Genomic DNA, 5,000 nt, shown 5'->3' with positions numbered 1-5,000 from the left:
GCGTTCAACCAGGAAATTGCAAATTCAGTGCAGCTGAACTTTTGGCCTGATAAATTTAGAATAGAATTGCAACAATGTGTAGTACTGCATCAACCAATCTAATTATAGCTAACTGTTTCTCTGGTTGTTTTAACTTACAGTGTCGTTCGTTGCCCTGTAGTACGCTACAGCGTGCTTTCCTGTTTTGGACCTTCACATACATTATTATATAGGGTGCTACTGGTATTCCTCATCAGTTGTGTGTATTCAGTTGTTTTTACTGATATGTGTGTAATAGCATATATTGAGATTATTTATTCTATATTATGTGCATTATGTTTATTTCTTCTCTTTCCTTGCATTATTTTTTCCACGGAGAAGCAATTTTTTCATTATTATTATTATTATTATTATTATTATTATTATTATTATTATTATTATTATTATTATTATTATTATTATTATTATTATTATTATTTAAAACCCAGTTGAAAAGCATTTTACAAGGTCAAAAGCTCCAATATGGAAAGCAGCCTATCTACTGAAAAAATAGAAATATAGATGAGAGAGATAACAGTTTATGGCTATATTTGGTTGATGCGATAAGAATTCTCATTATGATAAGGATGATGACGTAATATTTCACATAAAAGCATTTTATTCTCTGGCAAACTTACTAGTTTATTCTTTTTACTTTTTATTTTCTCCTAATTATGATTACATACAGTATTGATTATAATTTGTGTTATATATTTACTGGGAATAGATATTTAGGATATAAAGTTTTTGGGAGGTCATATCTCCAATCTTTCCTGAAATTGACTGGCAAAAATCGCAGAGGGGTCTTCGGAAGTTCAAATGTTTTTTTTTTATTTATTTATTTATTTTTTTTTTATTGAACAGGCTAACATTAGTCTTTCTTTATAGTATATATATATGACAGATCTAGTTTAACTTTGTTACAGATCTTAAGGTATTTCCTAATCTTTATTCATTACTTCTTATACGTAGTATATTCATTTCTTCATTCCCTTTCCTCACCGGGCTATTTTTCCCTGATGGAGCCCCTGGGCTTTTAGCATCCTGATTTTCCATCTAGGGCTGTAGCCTAGCTAGTAATAATAATAATGATATTATTATTATTAGATATGTTTATATTAATATGGGTTTATATACCTTAGTAACGGAGGACGTGCATTGATGTATTTGTACCTATGATCGAGTTGTTAATGTTCATAGTGTGTTTGGTGGCAACGATAATTATAGCTTAAATCTGATTTGGAGTTCCTCTGATCTTTCATTTATTCCTGACTCAATTAAAAAAAAAAAAAATCTTGTTTATACGATGCTGGAACCCAATTAGCACGCTCGGCATCACCGAAGGTCAACGTTATTTTCAGAAGTTGTTTTGAAGTGTATATATTTTTTTTTTTTTTTGTCTTGTCTCGATCACAAACTATATTCGTTGTTATTGCATTCTGTTGCCAATGTTCTCCCAATGAGTAAACTGTGCGGTTCTTTATCTCTTAAGCATTGTGCGTTTTGTATGTGTATTGAGTGAGGTTTGTAATCATGACCCTGGTGATTATATCCGTATATTCTCACGTTGTTATCATTTTCATACCATAAAGGGGTAATGTGGTATCTATGTTGATAAATATTCAAAGGGTTCCTTATTCATTTTAAAACGTTTTAATCAAAGAAAAAGTGTTCTGGGACTTCTTTTTTTCTATTCAGCGTTGCGGGGGGTGGGGGGATAATCACAGCTACGCGGGAAACCATAAGTACATGTGAAAACATTTTAATTATTTGCTTAATTAAAGTGGTGCCATACAAAGGCTACTTTTTAGGTTATAAACAATTTGTAGATTAAATCATTTTAGAGGGAGAATGGGAATAGACATTTCAAAGGGGATGCTAGCTCTCTCCTATTTACAGCCAGTCATTGAATGACTGTAAATATTATGATTTTCGATACATTTTTATATATTTGGGAAATGTTATAATGACTATTCCCATTTCCAGGGAATCACTGTAATTTTGTAAGTGTCGATCAAAACGTGCTGCACAATGGGCAAAACTTGAAGAGATTGTTCGAGTCAATATCCAAACAAAACTAAATGAAAAATCGAGGACAATCAGTGCACTGTTATTCTGGAAAATTTGTCTAATTTATAGATGGACAGATATTGTGAATATAAATTTTGAGAACAGACGATTTAGATTACTTATATAGTGATCTTTTAATTGGAATTTAAAACCCTTAGCTTGAAATTTGAATTTTTCATGATTTGGGCATGCTTATACGGTTGATACGTTATTATGTATGAAACCTATGAAAGTACAACTTTTTGCGATTTTTTAGGAGTTCGTCTCTTCCTTTTCTTCAAGAAAACCTTTTAAAACGTAGGAGTTTTTCATTTATCGTGCCACAAGAATCACTTCTAATAGTCAATGGTACGTGGGACCATTCATTTATCAAATTGTTTAATGGTTTCAATGCCCAAGATTCTTCCTCCTCCCAAAAAAAGGAAAAAAAGAGAAACATCTATTTATCCAAGACCCGGCCGTATCTAATTCCATAGCAACCAGATGGTAGATCCCAATTTCTCAGTATTTTATTATCATCTGTTTATTTATCTTACATCTCTACGGGAAAAAGAAAGGAAAGTCATTGATATGTTTTCAATGTTTTTTATTCATATGGAACAAGCCCACGAGCCTATCAATTATAAAAGCATCCACAGAATAGAATAACCTTAAATGGAAAAAAATGAAGTCAAATTAAGTCTTAAAAAAATAACAAATGCAAATCAAAATTAACTATAAAATACCAAATGAAGATCAATTAACAAACATGTGATTACTCGTAATTATAAACAGTAGCATCTCATAAGAATGTAGCTGGGATGCTAAGAAAATAAATAAAAATGGAATTACAGGTTAATGTATTATTAGTATTATTATTGTTTTAGAGGATGGCACTCCAACCGTATAATGCTAAACCAATTGTGACTACACAGCGTTTGAAACCCAAGTGGTTACCAGATTAATAGATACAATATTAAGCTTTTGCCTATACTGGGAGTGTCTATGACGGGAAACTTTGATGAAATTCAGACACGAGTTAAGAAATAAAATTGTTAAATTTCTCGTTATTTATCATTATATATCTATCCGTCTACACACACACACACGCACACACACATACACACGCACGCACACACATACACACACATATATATATATATACATATATATATATGTGTGTGTGTGAATGTGTGTATGTATGTATGTATATTTATGTGTATGTATGTGTTAGTAGGTGTGTGTGTGTGTGAGTATGATTCTTTATTACAGTTGTCAGGCATTATTATTATTATTACTATTATTATTGGTGTTATTTTGTTGTTGTTTTGTTGTTATTCTTGAGGATGTTGTGTTGATTTAACCAAGTAGTTGATTAAAATATTCTTTTTTTTAATTATCCTTCACGATTAGATGACCTCATTTGAAAAGGTCAATCTGTTGTTGTCCGTGAAATACACCAATGTTGATTCGAAGTTTATTTTTCAGTGTTATTTTAGGATGCTATTGTAATTTCACTTTTGATTCTATTATAAAACTGTGCGAGTTAACAAAAGTTATTATGCTTTGGCCTTTCAACTTTTATTTACTCTGGGAAAAAAGGCCACAAGTCATGAAAAATAGCTGTAAGTGAATTATGATATATGTAATCACAGAACTTGATGTAGTGGTGGCATTAAAGGTGCTGTAGCCTTTGTACAAGTACACGATGATTCACACGAAGGTCGTCCATGTTTTGATTCATTTCTCGACGAAGTCGAAGATGGGCATGTAAGCGATGGCTATTTGGGGAGACGTCTTCTTCTTCTTCTTCTTATTATTATTATTAGTGTACTTTAGTGTACCTCGCAGGTAACGGCCCCCTCACCAGGGAATGATTACTACTTCTCTCCCATACCCGAGGAACGCGGAGAGACTGGGGGTTAATTATACGTCTGACAATGGCGCTAAGCGTGACACACACACACACACACACACACATATATATATATAAATATATATATATATATATATATATATATATATATATATATATATATATATATATATATACAATATAAATACAGTAGACAGACACTTCATTGTCATTATTATTATTATTATTATTATTATTATTATTATTATTATTAATAATAGCTAAGCTACAATCCTTGTTGGAAAAGTAGGATGCTATAAACCTAAGGGCTCCGAGAAGGAAAAATTACCCAGGGAGGAAAGAAAGTAAATAAACTATGTGAGAAGTAATGAAAATATTTTTTTTAGGTATATCAAGTTTAAAAGTGTTGATATTATTCCGATGATATTATAAAAGTAAAATGAGTTTGAATTTCAGCTATCTTTTTTAGACTAAGCGATTGTGTGAGAAATTGGATATCGTTACTTGAAAACTGGTTTTGCGGAATGCGCTGTATTTGGGGTTTAGAAGAACTTGCTTTTATTCATAAACGATGATGGTTCCTATAGAAAGCTTTTCTCGTACACGTATAATTATCAGATTTTCGTTATTTTTATTAACAATTTCTGTAATTCATATGAAAATACTAGTTATTATCATCAGATCTTCTTTATAAGAATGCGAGTGAAAAAATTGATTGTGTTGTTACGAAAAGATAAAAAGTAAGTCATTATCGCATGCACGTTTATGGATTTGTGATGATGATTATTATAATAAATATATTTTTATGATTCTTGTCATTTGCGATCTTGGCGAATCTCTGTAAGTATAAACTCAACCACGAGACCTTTTGTTACTTTTATTTTTATCAGGAACTTCTAGTAACGAAGTTTCCTCCAAGTTCAGGTGGACATTTTATTCGATATTCTCTCTCTCTCTCTCTCTCTCTCTCTCTCTCTCTCTCTCTCTCTCTCTCTCTCTCTCTCTCTCTCTCTCTCTCTCTCTCTCTGTCAGGCTTGTTTGTTGTTTAATTAAATGT

General features: G+C 31.5%; 1 protein-coding gene across 7 annotated transcripts in view; it reads left to right on the top strand.

Annotated features, from left to right (window-relative positions):
• Nucleotides 1–5,000, top strand: part of LOC137657922 (guanine nucleotide exchange factor DBS-like) — a 664,479-nt gene that overhangs the window by 281,654 nt on the left and 377,825 nt on the right. The gene's annotated exons all lie outside the window — the stretch shown is intronic.

Source organism: Palaemon carinicauda, chromosome 18, assembly GCF_036898095.1.
Source record: "Palaemon carinicauda isolate YSFRI2023 chromosome 18, ASM3689809v2, whole genome shotgun sequence".
Lineage (NCBI taxonomy): Eukaryota > Metazoa > Arthropoda > Malacostraca > Decapoda > Palaemonidae > Palaemon > Palaemon carinicauda.
Note: the sequence above shows the minus strand (reverse complement) of the source record. Positions and strands in the feature narration are given on the sequence as shown.